At 44.9% G+C, this 20,629-nt stretch overlaps 1 protein-coding gene across 13 annotated transcripts in view; it reads left to right on the forward strand.

Moving 5' to 3' along the window:
• ADGRL3 (adhesion G protein-coupled receptor L3) overlaps positions 1 to 20,629 on the forward strand; it is a 548,617-nt gene that overhangs the window by 360,459 nt on the left and 167,529 nt on the right. The window lies entirely within an intron of this gene.

Raw genomic sequence — 20,629 nt, forward strand, 5'->3', positions numbered from 1 at the left:
GTTGTACTGCTCCTTGTTTATCTGTTTACTGTGTAACAAAAAAAAACCCATAAGGAGGAGGAGATATAGTTGAATACCTCAATACCTCAATGTGAGTACAGTGGTACCTCAGGTTACATACACCTCAAGTTACATACACTTCAGGTTATAGACTCCGCAAACCCAGAAATAGTGCTTCAGGTTAAGAACTTTGCTTCAGGATGAGAACAGAAATTGGGCTCCGGCGGTGCAGCGGCAGCAGGAGGCCCCATTAGCTAAAGTGGTGCTTCAGGTTAAGAACAGTTTCAGGTTAAGAACGGACCTCCAGAACGAATTAAGTACTTAATCCGAGGTACCACTGTACTATGTAAAGGTAAAGGGACCCCCTGACCATTAGGTCCAGTCGTGGCCGACTCTGGGGTTGCGGCGCTCATCTCGCTTTATTGGCCAAGGGAGCCGGCGTACAGCTTCCGGGTCATGTGGCCAGCATGACTATGCTGCTTCTGGCAAATGCCGTTTGCCTTCCCACCGGAGTGGAACCTATTTATCTACTTGCACTTTGACGTGCTTTCAAACTGCTAGGTTGGCAGGAGCAGGGACCGAGCAACGGGAGCTCACCCTGTTGCGGGGATTCAAACCGACGACCTTCTGATCGGCAAGTCCTAGGCTCTGTGGTTTAACCCACAGCACCACCCGCTGTACTAGGTCTGCATTAATGCCTTAAAAACAGAGGAGTATCTCCATTCCCTTTGCCCTTGGCAAGGAGCTATTTTGGCTGAGAGAGACCATGGACCAGAAACTCAAAAAGTTTGCATTTCATCACCTTTTCTGCTCCACCAGTGACTTCCTCTGCAGCCATCTGGGTGGGGTCTGCTGTGCTCCACCTCCCCTCCTCCATCACCTCCTCTGTTGGTCTGTCTATCTGCCTCCCTCCCTGCACTTGCTGCTTTCCCTTCTTCTTCTTCTTCTTCTTCTTCTTCTTCTTCTTCTTCTTCTTCTTCTTCCTCCTCCTCCTCCTCCTCCTCCTTTTATTTTTTCCTCCTTCTGCAACTCTCCTGGCTCTCTCAAAACCTTGCCAGACACTCCCCTCACATCACCAGCTGACTGGGGAGGGGACCCTGCAGGGCTGCTGCAACTGCCCACATCAGCAACTAGATTCCTTCACTGAGGAGGCCAGAGGAGCCTGCACGCCTCACCTTGCTGCCCAGACATAGCTGTCAACCGTCCCTTATTTGGCGGGAAAGTCCCTTATCCCAGTGCTGTGTCCCGCTGCTGTCTCTTATTGACGATGTCCCTTCAATTTCCCGGGTTTCAAAGGAAGCAGCTCCTCTCCCTCCCTCCCTGCTGGCCAGGGAGGCTCCTCAACTGCGTTGCTCATCCAATAAGGAGTCTAAGAACGACTGGGGGGTGGAGCTTGCATGCCTTGTGCCGATCAAATTGGCCGCGTTGCCTGGGGACCCGCCTTTGCTCAGCGCTTCCCAGTGGAGAGGTGACGGTGGTTTTCCTTGCTGCATCCCCTTTGCCGGGTTGCTGCGCTGTGGTAACCACCGCTTGAGGCTTCGTTTGGCTTCTGGCTGGGCTTTCTGCCTTTGGCTCGGAGGGGCTCAGAAGTTGAACATACCTGTGCTTGGAAAACCCCTTATTTTGGCTGCTGATCCCTTATTTTCAAATCTGTAAGTTGACAGCTATGCGCCCAGAGCGTGTGAATGAGCAGGCAGGCTGTTAGCCACTCCAAGCCAGAGTGGAGAGGCATGGTTTTTGTGCTTCCTGGGCCTGCGCTCCTGGCAGGAACCAACCTAGCCAACCCCTAGGTAAGCCGATGCTTAAAAACACCACTTGTAAAGTTCATGTTATGCTGATGGTCATGGAATTCTGGCCTATTTTCCTTTGTCAAATGAATGCCTTGCCTTCACAGCCCTTGCAATCTGCTATCAGGCTTTGCTCCTTCATGGGCTGCTACCATCGCAGCTAGGAGATGGATCCGTGAGCCCTGCTGTCCTTTCCCCACAGACTGCAACTGCTGCACCCACCATCACTTGCAAGAACCTAACTTAAGCCCAGAGAACTTTCCTGGCAATTCTTAATGGATATACAGTGCTGAGTTCTACTAATCTCTTCTTGCAGATTGGATTCTCTGAGCTTTATTCTTGCCAAAATAGGTTCCAGCAGTTGCTTAACAAAATCTTGCCTTGTTTAATAAACAATCAGCCTATCAATTCGTGTCCTAATAAAGAAGTTGGAAGAAAATATGTTTTCCCTTTATGGACTGAAACAGGGCAAGAGGAGAGCCTTGATTTGTTCAAATCTATACATCCTTTGAGTTTATGGGTAACAATTAGTTCCTGTTTCGCTTTTGATTTCCCCCCTCCTAGCCTACGTGCTCATTCATGCTGGTGTTGTTGTTTAGTTGTTTAGTCGTGTTCGATTCTTCATGACCCCCTGGACCAGAGCACGCCAGGCACTCCTGTCTTCCACTGCCTCCCGCAGTTTGGTCAAACTCATGCTGGTAGCTTCGAGAACACTGTCCCACCATCTCATCCTCTGTTGTCCCCTTCTCCTTGTGCCCTCAATCCTTCCCAACATCAGGGTCTTGTCCAGGGAGTCTTTTCATGAGGTGGCCAAAGTCTTGGAGCCTCAGCTTCAGGATCTGTCCTTCCAGTGAGCACTCAGGGCTGATTTCCTTCAGAATGGATGCGTTTGATCTTTTTGCAATCCATGGGACTCTCCAGAGTCTCCTCCAGCACCAGAATTCAAAAGCATCAATTCTTTGGCGATCAGCCTTCTTTATGGTCCAGCTCTCACTTCCATACATCACTACTGGGAAAACCAGAGCTTGAAGTATACGGACCTTTGTTGGCAAGGTGATGTCTTGGGTGTAGCTCAACTTAAAACAAAACAGAAGAAGAGGAGAAGGGGTGCTTTGCACAAAAAGGGAACACTTTGCAATGTGCGCACGTGGAAACTAGAGCACATTGCTAACCCTTCTTGTTCCAGGTGCCCAGTCTAACTTTCCTCCCACGCTTGCCTTTCTCTCATACCACTGCTGTAGGGTATTTGAACCAGCTGCATCCTTGGTATATAAGTAATGGATAGCTCAGTTGGTGAGTGTGTTGCTGAGAACACAAAGGTTGCAGGTTCTATCCCCGTAAGGGACGGTTGGACTAGATGATCCTCAGGGTCCCTTCCAATTCTATGATTCTGTGTGTGCAACTGCATTACCCCATGGGGTGGGGTGATGCAAAGGTGTTGGGGCATGGCAGGGGTGCCATGAGCTCACTGCCTGACGGTGTCTGTGGGCGGCATGTGTATGTCATCTTGGGCATGGTCCCCAAGTGATTGCTACTGGCATAACTTCCCCAGGTATGTCTGCTGTCACAGCTTAGTATGTAATTTGTTTTTCTTTGAATTTACCCTCCACTCTCAGACTCAGACACAGCAGAACATCTGCCAGGGTGATTCCCTGGTGGATTTCTGGGCATAGAATCGCTTGGCTCCAGTGTCGATAATTCTTAACAGAAGTATTAAACCTTTATTCATTTACCATTATATAATTTGTTATATAGTGTATTCATATAGGGCAGTATATTCATAGAGTGTGCACATGAATTCCCTTAAAGCGTTCACACATACAGGCAACAAATGAAGGCTGTTTTGACTAAGCAGGGCACAGAAAGCACCACTAAGAAGAAACTGGCTCAAGCCAGCCACGTTCTTAAAGGAGCAAACCTTGTTAGCTCAGTGGGGACAGCATTGGGATGGAGAGCAAGCCGTACCTGTTTGAGTCTTACCTGGGGGGATTGTGGGGCGAAGGCAAAATACACCTTTTGCATGCTTCACTAGCAACAGCCATGTCAGAGATGAAAGATGGGAAGCAGGAAGGGTTCATCTGCCTTTCCTACCATACAGCCACCATGGTCATTCCCTGGAGCCCACTGACCCTCTGCCTCCTCGATGTGTGAGAGGTGCAGGAAGAAAGAGCAACAACCAACACCCACTTTGCCATTTCCCTCTGGGTAGCTCTGCAGATTGGGTCTAAAAGAAGAGGGCAAGTGAATGACAACAGCAGCAGTAGCAAGAAGGAAGTGAGCTTGCCCAAGGGCCACCAAACCCTGGAGCTATCTGGCCACTAGAGGGGACTTTCTGAAAGCCCTCCAGCTGCCCAATCCGTTAACCTAATCCAGGCATGGCCAAACTTGGCCCACCAGATGTCTTGGAACTACAGTTCCCATCATCCCTGACCACTAGTCCTGTTAGCTAGGGATGATGTCCAAAAACATCTGGAGGGCCATGTTTGGCCATGCCTGACCTAATCCATTAACCCAACCATATTCACCAAGAAACAGAGTGGAAGAGCCCAAGGCCCCAGTTTTACGCTCTGTGTGCAGCCCCTTGGCCCTGAAGCACACAATGGCACCCAAGAATGTCAAGACAATCAGAAGGTATGGGACAGGTGATTGACATTTGTTCCAGAGCAGGGTGGGAAGTGGTTGGACAAGGAGAAGTGTGTGATACTTCTTATTCATTCCCTGTAGGGACATCCAACAGAACTTAATATGCAATGATTGTGCAATCCTGAAAACTAAAAGGGGTCATAAGCAGTTGTCCAGCAGGGACAATGGCTGGAATGGAATTTGGTCTGTATCAACTGTGCGGAAACCTTTGGCCCTCCAGATGTTATTGAACTACAATGACCATCAGCCCCAGCTAGTGTGGCTGACAGCCAGGGGTGACAGGAGTTGTAGTTTGGCAACATGTGGAGGACCAAAGGTTCCTCTCACCTGGTCTAAATGAGCAGGTGTTTTGAGGGTCTTAATCCGTCTTTACAACTAATTGCAGTTGTTTTGCCTTTTACCATGAATCAATGAAGTTGCACCTATGAAACAGAAGGAATGAATTGAGTTGCTACCATAGTCTGAAGCCTCTCATAACAACCAGTTATTAAACTTACCAGTCCCAGATATTTCCCCATGTCTCAATCACTTACTTTCTTGAACTTAACTCATTCAGATCATGTTGATCCATCTTGTTTTGTTGTTGATTAGTCGTTTAGTCGTGTCCGACTCTTTGTGACCCCCTGGACCAGAGCACGCCAGGCACTCCTGTCTTCCACTGCCTCCCGCAGTTTGGTCAAACTCATGTTGGTCTCTTCGAGAACACTGTCCCACCATCTCGTCCTCTGTCATCCCCTTCTCCTTGTGCCCTCCATCTTTCCCAACATCAGGGTCTTTTCCAGGGAGTCTTCTCTTCTCATGAGGTGGCCAAAGTCTTTGAGCCTCAGCTTCAGGATCTGTCCTTCCAGTGAGCACTCAGGGCTGATTTCCTTCAGAATGGATCCATCTTATGTATAGTATTATTCAAGAAATAACTGATAAGACAGATCTGGCTTAGCCGATGGTGTAACAGTGAAGAAATTAATTTAAAATGCCCTCATTAAAGGAAGTAATGTTTCTGTTACCAATTGAGACAGATGGCACAACTTTTCTATTGTCTTTGTTTCAAATGATTTGCCAACTTGAGTGTTATATGTAAGTAGATGGGACATGTTGTAATAACAGGCTGCTTTATTACTCCTCCCTTCAAAAATGTATTATTTAAAACAAACAAATGTACAAAAGCACTTCCTCAGTTTCATCAGTATATATTGATCATCCAATACATGTATATATGCACCTAGTTTACACAGGTTTTCTTTGTCACCTCTCTCTCTATATATTCCTTTTCTAACTGTAATGCTTTCTACTCTAACTCTCCTTTTTCCCTTATGTTGCTGCACTAATAAATTCACCCTTTGTATACTTCACTTTTGCTTGTATTTCATACATATCTATAGGCAGCTTCTGGTGGCTCATTTAATTCTGAAACATTGGCCTAGTTCATGCATCACATTAAGTCATAGTAATGGTGGCAGTCTCTGCTTTTACAGTTACACCAATGAAGTGTTTTGCACCCGCCGCTTTGAAACATATGCTCGCATTTGTTTAAGGAAGGAAGAAAGTGCTGTTTGTTCTCTTCGGTTGGGAAGACTGAAGTGGTTGTGGAATATTTTAACTTTAAATAAATCAATGCACCTTTTATACTATTTCCAGCTGAGGTTATCACAGGTAGAACTTCTAATTTTCTTATGTAGTACAGGTAGCTGCTAGTTTCCGGAAAAGCAGCAACAAAATAATGCCACATGAAAATGTGCTCCCTGGTCCGGTCTGGCAGCCAGGTGATGGTTCTACACACTTGAAACCAGGCATTGTATAAATCAGTTTGGATACAGTTCTCCTAAAGTAAATGTAGAGCCAACAAACATTTGAATGAGCAGATGGACAAAGCTGAAGACAAGCTGTTAAATTAATAAACGTGTGGTAGTCCTTAATCAGAAGAGTGGTCCATTTTCACATTTACTCCAGATGATTTGTGTGGCCTGTCATGATTGCACCTGGTAGATGGGCAATGTGCAAATGCCTGCCATTATAACTGCATTATGTTGGATATAATCATATGTAACAACATGTCAAGTAGATAATTTATACTCCCCCTGCCCACCCCAGAGGAAAACTTCACCCACACAACAGATAGGGTATTAATGCTCTGATCTTATACGTTCTCCGTTTGAATGGTACAATTTTGCTAACTTGCTATCGGTTCTTTCCATAATGGCAGAAAGGCATATTAATCTATATATGTGTCAAATCTCTAGGTCAGAGGTGGGGAACCTGTGTCCCTTCAGAGGTTGTTGGACTCTACCAGCAGGCATGGCCAGCAGTCAGAAATTAAAGGAGATGGACTCCAACAAAAATGGGAAGACCACAAGTTCCTCATCCCTACATTGGATGAGTTAGTTGGTTGGAATGACCAAAGAATGACAGCATTTTTATCAACAACTCAGAAATGTACAATAAAAAAAATGTAAATCAAGTTAAAATTAACAACAGCACAAATCAGACAGAATCAATAAAACTGGTTTCAGTACCTTCATATATCCGTGGCCTCATATTGGTTCCAAACCCCAACTTGCCATGAACCACTTGAAAACCACCCAAGGATTTTTCTGCCTGAAGTAGCAATTGTAATGTGGTGCAATTTTCCATTGTGTTTTTATCGCTTCTTTTATTTCTTACATACTCATTTATTTATTTATTATATATTGCATTTTTTATTGTATTACAATCCGAATTCAAATTGCAATACAGCAAAATACAATATAAAAAATAGTAGAAGAAATAAAAGTACAATTGGAAATCAATACGGGTATTTGTCGTGCCATCTCCCATCTTCAATCACAAATCCACAGACCACAGCTTGGGAACTCTTGGCCTACCATATCCATTAGTGACCTAAAACAGTGCAGTGAAGCTTTTCCAAGTAGACCTCTGATTTAAAAAGATATATATTACTAAGAGGCATAAGGACCTTAGCTGTCCTGCGAGTTTAGAAATTGCTTTGGCTTAAACTGTGAGATGATATTTTCTTTCAACATTGCCAGCCCAAATAAGAGTATGTCCCATTTAACTCAACGAGACCTATTCCTGCCTAGATTTGCGTTGGACTGCTCTGTTGTTCTTCTTGAAATAACTACACATAAGCTACTATTAATGAATCAGCTGTCATTGCGATCATTTTGATAATTAGTATTTTATTTCACAGCCCCTGTGTCTTATCAGACACCTACTGGTAAATGTGGCAAAAAGATAGTGATTAGTGATGCCATTAGCAACTGACAGGGGTAGTAGATGCCTCATCCATGAAAAGTGGTATTGATTTATTGGACAGGAGAATAAAAAATAACCGTTATAGCTATTTGAAAGCCAATTCTGAAGTCCCTGCCAGACATAAATTAGTAAATACTCATCCCCAGTGACTTCTAATTGTCAGTCAAGAGGGGAATGCAGAGTTGCTTGTGACTTTATGACAAGTTTTATTATTCTTAAGAACTCCACTGACTGAAACATAAGACTCTCGGCTTAATCAAGGTTGTACAGAAAATCTCTGAAGTTAATCCTTCAGTATTTCCTTAGAGGCCCAGAATCCAAAAGATGAATAGAAGGAATAGTTAATTAATCAGTCTCTGAAGCTACAGAATCACCGAGGTCATAGTCAAATGATGCCATAGTCACAGTGATATATTCACAAGCAGAAACAGATTCTGCATACGGACCTGTGCAATGAGGCGCAGTGGGGTGTTACAAACAGGTAGTCAAACCTGTCAGTCCAGCTGGTTGAGAACTGTGTGATTTCTGATGGACTGGGCGTTGCTCACCTATTATGCCAGCGCTTGGTCCCTGGTTTCCAGTACATTTCTAGACCCATTTTTGATTTTTATGGTACCTGAACAATTGGAGATGGTTGTCATGGGCCAGAAGTTGGCTTCACCTGCAGATCAGCATCCTGAAGAGGCAGAAGGCAAAGTGACTCCAGCTACTGCTGATCAGCCACCTTGCTCCTGATGAGAACCAGCTGGCTCCAGCTGGAGGAGGTGCTGGCCCCAAGGCACCTTCCATGATTTGGAATTTGTTGTTGTTTAGTCGTTTAGTTGTGTCCAACTCTTCGTGACCCCCCTGGACCAGAGCACGCCAGGCCCTCCTGTCTTCCACTGCCTCCCGCAGTTTAGTCAAACTGATGTTTGTAGCTTCGAGGATACTGTCCAACCATCTCATCCTCTGCTGTCCCCTTCTCCTTGTGCCCTCCATCTTTCCCAACATCAGGGTGTTTTCCAGGGAGACTTCTCTTCAGAGGAGGTGGCCAAAGTCTTGGAGCCTCAGCTTCACGATCTGTCCTTCCAGTGAGCCCTCAGGGCTGATTTCCTTCAGAATGGATAGGCTTGATCTTCTTGCAGTCCATGGGACTCTCCAGAGTCTCCTCCAGCACCAGAATTCAAAAGCATCAATTCTTTGGCGATCAGCCTTCTTGATGGTCCAGCTCTCACTTCCACACATCACTACTGGGAAAACCATGGCTTTAACTATACGGACCTTTGTTGGCAAGGTGATGTCTCTGCTTTTTAAGATGATGCTGTCAAGGTTTGTCTTCGCTTTTCTCCCAAGAAGCAGGCTCCAGTATCAGAGTCACCTTTGAATGCCAGTTCCTGGGGAGAGTGCTGGTGCCCCCTTGTTCTGCTTCTGGGTACCGCAGGAGCATCTCTCGGTGGACACTGTGAGAATAGGATGCTGGACTGGATTCACTTTTTGTCTGATCTTGCAGGCCTCTTATTACGTTCAGATATTTAACTTCAGAAGCATTCACCACCATTGTCTCAATCAGATAGCATGAGGTGCGAATACAAAAAAACTCCAGGAAAATGAGAAAAGCTTTGCCAGCTAGGGAGCACAAAGCAATGAACCGGACATCTGAAGCCCACCCTTCCTACAATCTGTCTAGATAACACTCCCATTTTATTGGCACACTCCCATTTGTGCCTCCTTTCCACTGATTATCTCTTTATAACATCAGCTACTTTGCCTTTTTTCATATTATCTCCTTTCCACTTAATTTCTAAAGAATATTTAGCTTCGGGGCAGCAGAGTGTGACTAAAATGCTTTGCACTTTCTTTCTGTGCTGTTTCCGTCTAGTGTCAACATTCCCTAAAAGACATGCCAGGGTATTTACATGGAGTCGCTTCCAGCTCCTTGTGCAAATAAAGGGAAGGAATATGCAAACGGTTCCAGAAACTGATGGCAGAAGCAAGTAGCAGTGTTGCGTTTGTGTTGTTGTTAAAAGTAAACACTAATGCGAAGTGCGCATTTTTTTTTAAGTCATGTTTGCATATAAATAGGAAAGTGTTGTGGAAGGCTTGCAATTTCTTTGGAATTTTAACTCCTAAAGCATGGGTAGGCAAACTAAGGCCCGGGGGCTGGATCCGACCCAGTTGCCTTCTAAATGCGGCCTGCAGACAGTCCAGGAATCAGCGTGTTTTTACATGAGTAGAATGTGTGCTTTTATTTAAAACGCATCTCTGGGTTATTTGTGGGGCATAGGAATTCATGCATTTATTCCCCCCCCAAAAAATATAGTCCGGCCCCCCACAAGGTCTGAGGAACAGTGGACCGGCCCCCTGCTGAAAAAGTTTACTGACCCCTTTCCTAAAGCATAGGACACGGAAACTCGACCTGCAGAGAGCTCATTGGTAGCAGAGTAAGCTTTAACCTTCACCAGTTGGTTCAAAACATGGGGCCCTTTAGGTCCCACAGTTGGATTACAGGGTTGGAGACCTAGACTAATATTTTGTAGACAAATGCTTAGTTTTTGCCATCTCACTGGCCTCCCCGAGACTACATCATTTAGTTTGCAGGAGAGAGGATTGGTCTGTCAGGGCTTCTGTCCATAAATTATCCACTGGCTGTTGTTTCAGGGACAAACGTGTGTGCACATGTACATGTGTATAGTAAATCACATATGTAAACCCAAATGTGCACAGGGGACTTTAACCAAAATCCACAGCAAAAAGATTTATTAGAGGACATGAAGATGGTGTCATTCAGTTTAGACCAGCAGGTAGTTAGTTCAATCTATATGGTGAATGCAAACGAACCAGAATGCAGCTATTAGCTGTTCCTGGGCACAGGGGATGCCGCAACTATGCCTTAGAATGGAGCATGAGAGGCGGGGAGGGGGGGTTGGCATTGACATTTGGCATCACACAAGGTCCCCCCACTGACTGCTAGCACATTTGCAAAGATAAGCATGGTCTAGTATGGTTTTAAATTGAATGAGGGGACTGTGTGTTGCGTTGGTGTAGCCAGGCTTTATGGGGGCGGGGGAGGCAGAACCAAGTTATATGTAACGCAGTTGGTCAGTTAATTAAGTATTTTTATTTATTTACTTGATTTGGGGAAGCAGTTGAGATTCCTGCTTTGATGGAGTATGGATTAGATGTCCCTCTGGAGTCTATGATTCTGTGTGATCTCTCCATGCATTGTAGCATTGTAGAAGGTGAGAGAAGACTGTGGACTAATATAGTGTGGATCCAGACTAACTTCTTTGAAAGATAGCCGCCATTTTTGGCCTTGTACAAATCTAGGAAGAGGACTAAAATGGCCTTGTGCTCTACTCTGCAAGGGATAGCACTCCGCCTAAAGGTGGTTAGCACCTAGATAGCAGGCTGATCATGCAGTCACATGAGTCACCTGTTCATAGTCTTTCTAAATGTATATGTATACATATGAGTGAGAAACTGGATTTCTTTGTTTGTTCTTACTTTTTGCAAATTTGTGTCTTCGTTCCTCCTCTTTTTCCGGTGATGCTTAACTGGCCACCCTAGAGAAGGCAACCTACTTTGTTGTTTTAATTGTATGAAAGGGTACTTTTTCCAGAGCCAGCCCACCCATGTGATAAGGTGATACAACTGCACCAGACTGCAGGATCCTAATGTAGATATTTATTTCCCTCTTGTTCCTGACGTCAGTCTTCACTCCCTCCCTTCTCCTCTGGCAGTGGGATGCCATTTTGGGGTTCGCCTCTGGTGCCAAAATGTCTCAGGCCAGCCCTGAGTTTCTCTGACATTCGGTTGTGCACCTGAACAAGTTATCAAGCTCATCTGCTAATGTGATGGGGGAGCTGTATGCCCCTCTCCTCTCCTCTGCTCCGCTTCCAGACCTCTAGAAGGAGTCTCCTTTTTTAGAACCTCCAAAAAAGGAGTTCAAATAGGATACAAACCTCAGGTGAGCACCCCTTGTTCACCCGCATCTTCTTCAATGGATTTATCTTTTGTTCTTCGGCGGATTATTAAAATAATTAACTGATAATTAAATAGGAGCTCAATTCACTTGAGCTTCTTAAAACTCTTTATTCCGAGTCTCCGTCGTATAAGCAAAAAAAGGTTTTGCATCAGACTTTGGTAGTATGCCATTTCATGAACTTCTCCCCAAGGAGCCTCAGCTAATTAAACAAATGATTGCAAAATACTCAAAATATCAGTCCCGTCGGCTTACGCTTTGGGCAGCTAAACTAAGCTGCCATTATCTATCCAAACAGAGTGTGCAAAGACATCAGCAGAAGCTGCTGTCATCTTGTGTTGTACAGATAAGAAATAAATTTAGGTGATAGGAACACAGGAAGATGTTTTATACCAGTGGTTTTCAACCAGTGTGCCGTGGCACCCTGGGGTGCCTTGAATGATGCCCAAGGGTGCTGCGGGCAACACTGGCCTCTGTCCCTCTTTCCTTCCCTCCCTCCTCTGATGCCCTCTTGCGTCTCTGCCTCCCAAAGGCTTGCACAGCTGTTTGCTGCAGCAGCCCTGGATTCAAGCTCTGCAGGTGAATGATGCCTCTGGGGCTGGCCAGGGGGTGCTGGATTGCCAGGAGCTGAGATGTTTTGTTGTTTAGTCGTTTAGTCATGTCCGCCTCTTTGTGACCCCCTGGACCAGAGCACACCAGGCCCTCCTGTCTTCCACTGCCTCCCGCAGTTTGGTCAGACTCATCCTGGTAGCTTCAAGAACACTGTCCCACCATCTCGACCTCTGTCGTCTCCTTCTTCTTGTGCCCTCCATCTTTCCCAACATCAGGGTCTTTTCCAGAGAGTCTTCTCTTCTCATGAGGTGGCCAAAGTCTTGGAGCCTCAGCTTCAGGATCTGTCCTTCCAGTGAGCACTCAGGGCTGATTTCCTTAAGAATGGAGAGGTTGGATCTTCTTGCAGTCCATGGGACTCTCAAGAGTCTCCTCCAGCACCAAGGAGCTGAGATAGCCTCGGAGTAAGAAAGCAAGCGAGCCCAGCCAGCCAGTCCACCAGCCCTTGCTGTTGGGAACAGACAGACAAGTCCCAGGCCTCCGCAGGGCAGTGTGAGGAGGCACCTTTCTTTGGGGCAAGGGAGGGAAGCTCACAGACCAGGGGCAGCAGCAGTGGCTGCTCAGAGAACTCCCAAGGAGAGGGGAGATGAGAGGAGGCTGAAGGAAAAAGGGTGAGAGGCTGCCAGCTCTGCAGGCAAGGGGTGACATAAGTGGGCTCCTGAGGCCCACAGGGGTACCACAGAAAGAATGTAGTTGGTCAAGGGAGCGCCGTGGACTCAAAAAGGCTGAAAACTTCTGCTTTATACCAGTGGTCCATTTAGCTCAATGTTGTCCATTTTGACTGGCAGAGGTTTAAGACAGTCCTATTTCCCAGCCCTGCTTGGAGATGCCAGGGTGGGCATTTTTGCATGTGCCCTACTACTGAGCCATGGCCATTTCATTAGCTGTGCTCTCCTCCCCCATGTTGTTGTTGGCATCCATCTGTCTCAAGAGACAATGGAGTGCACCTCCGGGGGCAAAGTCAAACCACTGGGGAGTCACAGCGCCTGCTGTGGCTGCAGAGACTGTCAACTTGCAACTACTGCCTCCTGCATTGCTTTCGCTGCATTAGAAGCACCAAAGTGACTTCCCTTGGGCAGTGTGTCTGGAGATCCTGGGCTGCCCAGAAGACAAGACCCCCCTTTGGGCCTCTCTGATGCGGTCCAAAGAAAAACAGATCAATAGTTTTGGCACCAGCTTGGCTGCAGAAGTTACCCGAAGGAGGCATACAAGGTGTCATCCAACTGCCTTAGGGGCTCCAGTCTGGATTTGTGTAGGGTTTACTCCTTAGCCTTTTCTTCTCCCGAAGATGTCCCACAAGGCAGCCAGGGTTCTCTTCCTACAACAGGGCCAGAATTGGTCGCGTTCTGCTCCATAAGCAACAGCTCTGAGAAATCACCAGCAAATCACTGGGAAGGCGTTTTAACAGAGCCCTAATTATGTTTGTCATTGTTGTTCCCAGTTTGCACCTAGGGAAAACTTTGTCTGACATCATTCTGCTGTGCAAGGCTGCTATCATCTGCTCCTTTGAAAAGGGATGCGTGATGGCAACAAAGACACTGACGTTCCCCAGAAGATTGGGATGCGATGGGATTGTTTTATACAGCTTTTACTAGAGAGGCCTTAGAAGCAGGCCATAGAGCACACAGTTAATATACTTGTTGGGGTTTAGAAAGAATTAGACAAATTCATGGTGGATACCGTATTTTTTGCTCTATAAGACTCACTTTTTCCCTCCTAAAAAGTAAGGGGAAATGTGTGTGCGTCTTATGGAGAGAATGCAGCCTGCGCAGCTATCCCAGAAGCCAGAACAGCAAGAGGGATTGATGCTTTCACTGCGCAGCGATCCCTCTTGCTGTTCTGGCTTCTGAGATTCAGAATATTTTTTTTCTTGTTTTCCTCCTCCAAAAACTAGGTGCGTCTTGTGGTCTGGTGCGTCTTATAGAGCGAAAAATACGGTAATTCTATCAATAGTTACTAGCCATGATCATTAACTATGGTTTGTGAGAAATGATAGGAGAGACCATTGTTCTATGCACTGCTTGTGAGGTTTCCAGAGGCAGCTAGCAGGTTACTGTTAGGAACAAAATTTCTGAGCTTACTTGACTCTCTTTTTCATCTAGTGAAGGAAAATCCTTATGCACTTTATGCATTTCCAGATGCAAGGCTGTAGGAAAATCCCTTCCAAGCCTGTAAAGGAGCAATCGGCAAGAGAACACAGCCTGTCCACCTGACCTCCCCTAGAGGAAATGTCCTTAATCCTCTTTTCAGAAGTGATACCTGTTTATATCCAATTCCCTTTTCTTTTATTTCAGAGTAAGGAGTGGGGGTGGGGGCAGAGAATAAAATCATTTCTCAATAGGCCATGATTGAAGCACCATTTAAAAACATTTCATCATCTCATAACATCCCTTTGGAAACTCAACGAGTTGCTTTTCAATAGGAAAGAGTTTTTCCATTTTGCTTCTAGGAAGGCTATTGCAGTATTGGAAGGTAAACGGCGTTTGCGTGCGCTGCTCTGGTTCGCCAGAAGCGGCTTAGTCATGCTGGCCACATGACCCGGAAGCTGTACGCCGGCTCCCTCGGCCAGTAAAGTGAGATGAGCGCAGCAACCCCAGAGTCGGTCATGACTGGACGTAATGGTCAGGGGTCCCTTTACCTTTACCCTGGTACCTTAGGTTAAGAACTCGTTCCGGATGTCCGTTCTTAACCTGAAACTGTTCTTAACCTGAAGCACCACTTTAGCTAATGGGGCCTCCTGCTGCTGCCGCTGCGCCGCCACTGCACAATTTCTGTTCTCATCCTGAAGCAAAGTTCTTAACCCGAGATACTATTTCTGGGTTTGCGGAGTCTGTAACCTGAAGCGTATGTAACCCTAGGTACCACTGTAGTTAGAATTTTTTTCCTGATCTCTTCTCTAATGATATAATGGGAACTTGAACCTACAATCTCCTTTTAGGTAAAACTCCTTTTAAGTAAAACATAAGTAAAATTCCCATCTCCACTAGCCCCTTTAATATTATCTGGTGTGCTCAGTTAACTACCCTAAGCCTGCTTTTTGCTGAGATTTCCTGTGTGAAGTCGTGCCTGCTGCTCTGTTGAGAACTTTCTCCGTGTACAAGAGTGTCTGCTTGAAGACTAAAACTCAACCTAGCACTCAAAAATGATTTGTTGCATCAAAGTAATGAAATTCCATATTAACTATAAGAAGCATCTTTCTCTGATCATCCGACAGATCATCTTGTGTTACCGCAGAACTGTGAGCTCTGCTCCTGTCTTGTATATGCTAAAATTTAACTTAAGCTTAAAGTGACCATTAACAGAACTGATTTCAATGCAACCTGAATGGACATCTGTTTCTCCAGTCACAAAAGAATGTAGAAATAGTCATCTGCTTTCCATTGGCACATTGAAATTCTGAGCATAGCTCTTGGAGATTAAGCTGCCATTGTTTTGAGCCAGAAACAGGGCAGGCACCGTATTTTTCGCTCTATAAGACGCACCTGACCACAAGACGCACCTAGTTTTTGGAGGAGGAAAACAAGAAAAAAAATATTCTGAATCTCAGAAGCCAGAACAGCAAGAGGGATCTCTGTGCAGTGAAAGCAACAATCCCTCTTGCTGTTCTGGCTTCTGAGATAGCTGCACAGCCTGCGTTCACTCCATAAGACGCACACACATTTCCCCTTACTTTTTAGGAGGGAAAAAGTGAGTCTTATAGAGCAAAAAGGACGTTAATGGTCTCGGGACTAAACTTCATGGTAAATAATTGATTTAATGTAATTTTTTATATGTTTTCGATGGTAAGTAGCAGCCTCACGGACTAACCAGGAGTGAGAAAACAGCAGGAAGCAAGTAGAGTTTACCCCCACGCCCACCCCAGCCCTGACTAAAATCCCCTTGCTTTGGGATATATAGACACAGTAATGGACTGCTACCATTCTTTTTGCCTTTCACATATCACTAGAATTTGGGTCACTCAGTGAAATTGGTTGGCAGTAGACTCAAGACATACTCCAGAAAATACATCTTCATGTAATGCAAAATTAATATGGAATTTGCTGTCACAAGATGTGATTATGGCCACTGGGTTGGTGGCTTTAGGCAGGATTAGACACTTTGGCACTGCTGGAGTTCCTAGTGCTTCAAACCTTGGCAAAGTAGCCAGACTTTTAGCAGTAATTGCACTAACTTTGCCGGACATCTCGTGTAGGTTGCAAGTGTAGAGGCAGAATGCAAACATGGGTTTTGCCGTGCTTTGAATTTAGAATCATAGAGTTGGAAGAGACCACAAGGGCCATCGAGTCCAACCCCCTGCCAAGTAGGAAACACCATCAGAGCACTCCTGACATATGGTTGTCAAGCCTCTGCTTAAAGACCTCCAAAGAAGGGGACTCCACCACACTCCTTGGCAGCAAATTCCACTGTCGAACAGCTCTTACTGTCAGGAAGTTCTTCCTAATGTTTAGGTGGAATCTTCTTTCTTGTAGTTTGGATCCATTGCTCCGTGTCCGCTTCTCTGGAGCAGCAGAAAACAACCTTTCTCCCTCCTCTATGTGACATCCTTTTATATATTTGAACATGGCTATCATATCACCCCTTAACCTCCTCTTCTCCAGGCTAAATTTGCTTGGTCTATAGTTTTTCGCTAGCTTTCCCGCTGCAAATCTTTGTATTTTTGTTGGAGATTTCCGCAGAGGACTTGTAACTTGAGCTTTGCCTTCTGCAGCCAGGCTTTGGGTTCTTCTCAGACTTACCTTGGTTGGATTGAAATGATAGAGACTTTTACCTAGCGTGTGACTAGATTTTAACACCAAGTGCTCTTTTTGTGCAATACATGTTTGTTTCCTCAGTAAATGGTGTTCTCATAATCCCATCTGCCATATTTCCAGAGTTGTGTAGGACAGTTGGGCCCATCAGAAACTGAAAGGCTGTTGGTTTGACTTCCCTGATTTCTCTTCACGGGGGCAAAATATGTGCATGTTTAGCTACCACATGAACTTTGGGTACATACACAAAACTCCTTCATGCAGTCAGAACAGACGTACATTCCACTTTAGTGGATGTTTCGTGCATCTTTTCTTCCTTGAGAGACCGCTTCATCATTTACAACAAACAGATCATTCTCAAATATCTAAATCCAAACAGCAAAAGCATCTGGAAACTCACCTGGGGTTTGAAGTAAAGCTGCAGGTGGACCTTGAAGCAAATAGGCTACCTTCATTGCCAGAATGTTGTGTCATGCGGGTAAGCCACTTGCAAAGACCAAAAAAAGGGTTGCTTTTATAGGCAAATGTGTGTAATTGCTAACTCATTCTACGCCAAAGATGAAAAATTCTGCCTTACTACCTGTGATGTTAGACCAGGGTTTCCCAAACTTGGGTCTCCAGCTGTTTTTGGACTACAGTTCCTATCGTCCCTGACCACTAGTCCTGCTTGCTAGGAACGATGGGAGTTGTAGTCCAGAAACAGCTTTGGGAAACCCTGCGTTAGACTATAGGTGTTACAAATACGGAAAGGTAAGCACATGATGGGATGGAGGGAAGAGGACACTAGATTCCCCGTTCCAAAATTGTTTCCATTGCCTCCCAACTTGTGGAAGGCAATTAACTAAAGTGGGTAACTCATTATTTTCCTTTTGGACATTTTGGAGCCCAGGGAAATCAAAGATCCAAAATTCTCAAGCCTATAGGAGTACAGCAGGAGCAGAAACAGTCACCTTTGATTATGCATAGTCCTTGTGCATGCTCTCTTCTCCTTGAATGTTTATCTAAGCCCTAGGATGATTGTCTAAACAGGAGTTATGTGTAAATAACCATATATGATATGATACAGAGAGCAACCTTATGCACGCACGCACACAGACTAAACACATGTTGAATCTAACATGTGAACATCCCCAAGATTTAGAGATTCAGGAAGCAGCTAGTCATTCAAGGAGGATTGCCATCTGGTGAGAAACCAATTATCTTTGTTAATCTGAGCTAGCAGAAACTCTAAGAGCAAAGGCTAACAATTGCATTGTGAAACCAGATTTTTGGCAGCCAAAATCCTTAGTTTACTTTAGCATCAGGAAGATAGAGAGAGAAGGAAAACACTTCAGTTTTTTAAAAACTGAATAAAGGTGTCTGTTAAAAAGGAAGGGCAAAATCTGGTTTCACGAAGTAATTGTAAGCCAATTAAACTAAAAACTAATTCCTCACTATATTCTTCTAAAACTCATTGAGCATTTGCTTAAGAAAGGCTCCTTCAGCTGTAAAGAAACATTTGTATTTCTAATAACTATTATTATTATTTATTATATTTGTATACCACCTTTCATCCATAGATCTCAGGGTGGTTTTTGTTGTTGTTTAGTCGTTTAGTCGTGTCCGCTTCTTCGTGACCCCATGGACCAGAGCATGCCAGGCACACTTCAAAGCTGGTAGAGTTCAATGGGCAAAGATTAAACCTTTGTGGATAATGTGACTCCACCACCTCATCTGGCCACTGATGAGTGAAAAGCAATGCAGTCCCACCATCACCCTGTTGTTGTAGTTGTTGTTGCTGTTGTTCAGTCATTTAGTCAGGTCCGACTCTTCGTGACCCCCTGGACCAGAGCACGCCAGGCACTCCTGTCTTCCACTGCCTCCCGCAGTTTGGTCAAACTCATGCTGGTCGCTTCGAGAACACTGTCCCACCATCTTGTCCTCTGTCGTCCCCTTCTCATTGTGTCCTCCATCTTTCCCAACATCAGCGTCTTTTCCAGGGAGTCTTCTCTTCTCATGAGGTGGCCAAAGTCTTGGAGCCTCAGCTTCACGATCTGTCCTTCCAGTGAGCACTCAGGGCTGATTTCCTTCAGAATGGAGAGGTTGGATCTTCTTGCAGTCCATGGGACTCTCAAGTCTCCTCCAGCACCACAATTCAAAAACATCAATTCTTCGGTGATCAGCCTTCTTTATGGTCCAGCTCTCACTTCCATACATCACTATTGGGAAAACCATAGCTTTAACCATACGGACCTTTTTTCACACAGTAAGCTTTAATCTTCTAAGGTTTACAACTGCCCTTCTGAACTGCAACGTTCCTCAAAGAAAGGGGTAGAAATGTTCAGACCTGCCATTCATGATTCATGTTTAACATTGCAAATTCCAACCTGAACAGTCAGCGATTAAACATTATGGTTTTCCCCAAGAGTGCATATACCTCTCTCTCATTCCTTAGTGCTCCATTTTGGCATTCAACTACTTGGATTGTTTAATGTTTATATTGCTTACTAGAACAAAATGCCTTTAAGTGGTTTACAATATTAATTAAAAATACTAATAAAAGTAAACATTAAAATCAAGTTGCATAAAACATGTGCATATATAAAATAAAAAACTGCAATTTGGAAACATTTCTACTTACTAAAACAGCATGTCCAAATTACATGCCTTGCTACAACAAAAAAGGCACTGAAAACAACACAGTGAAGGTTCCTGCCTAATGTCAATGCACAGGGAGTTCCAGAGCATATGTTCTGCCACACTGAAAGGTCAATTTCTTGAAAGTGCAAAGCAAACATTATGCAGTACTTGCAAAAGTGCCAATTCCACACATCTAAGTGGTTGAGTGGGCAGGTACTGATAGTGGTATCAAAAAGAGTAATATCTTGGATCGCTTATTCCTTGTCATCCCAGATCTTATGTGTATAATTACTCTAATGCTTTAGAAAAGTATTGCTGCATAATACTGCAAGGAATATTGTTTTCTCTTTAAGCAGTTTCTAACCAAATCCTCTTTGGCTGCAAGGTAGGACAAACAGCTGTTGGCAGAGATTTTGTGATTCTTGTGGCCAGTCACATGAGTGGTCTTGCAGCTCCTAGGATACGCTTGGACTTTGCGTGGGTTGTTTATCATGCTGTGGGAAAGAGTAGAAGCCAGGAAATACAGGAATATTGTGTCCAGTTCTGGGCACCACAATTTAGGAAGGATATTGACAAGCTAGAATATGTGCAGAGGAGGGCAGCCAAGATGATCAAGGGTCTGGAAGCCAAGACGTATGAGGAATGGTTGAAGGAGCTGGGTATATTCAGCCTGGAGACTGAGAGAGATATGACAGCCATCTTCATGCTGCTCCAGAGAAGCGGACACGGAGCAATGGATCCAAACTACAAGAAAGAAGATTCCACCTAAACATTAGGAAGAACTTCCTGACAGTAAGAGCTGTTCGACAGTGGAATTTGCTGCCAAGGAGTGTGGTGGAGTCTCCTTCTTTGGAGGTCTTTAAGCAGAGGCTTGACAACCATATGTCAGGAGTGCTCTGATGGTGTTTCCTGCTTGGCAGGGGGTTGGACTCGATGGCCCTTGTAGTCTCTTCCAACTCTAGGATTCTATGATTCTATGATTCAAATATCTCAAGGGCTGTCACATGGGAGAA

The sequence above is a fragment of the Podarcis melisellensis genome (assembly GCF_964234715.1).
Source record: "Podarcis melisellensis genome assembly, chromosome: 17".
Classification (NCBI taxonomy): domain Eukaryota; kingdom Metazoa; phylum Chordata; class Lepidosauria; order Squamata; family Lacertidae; genus Podarcis; species Podarcis melisellensis.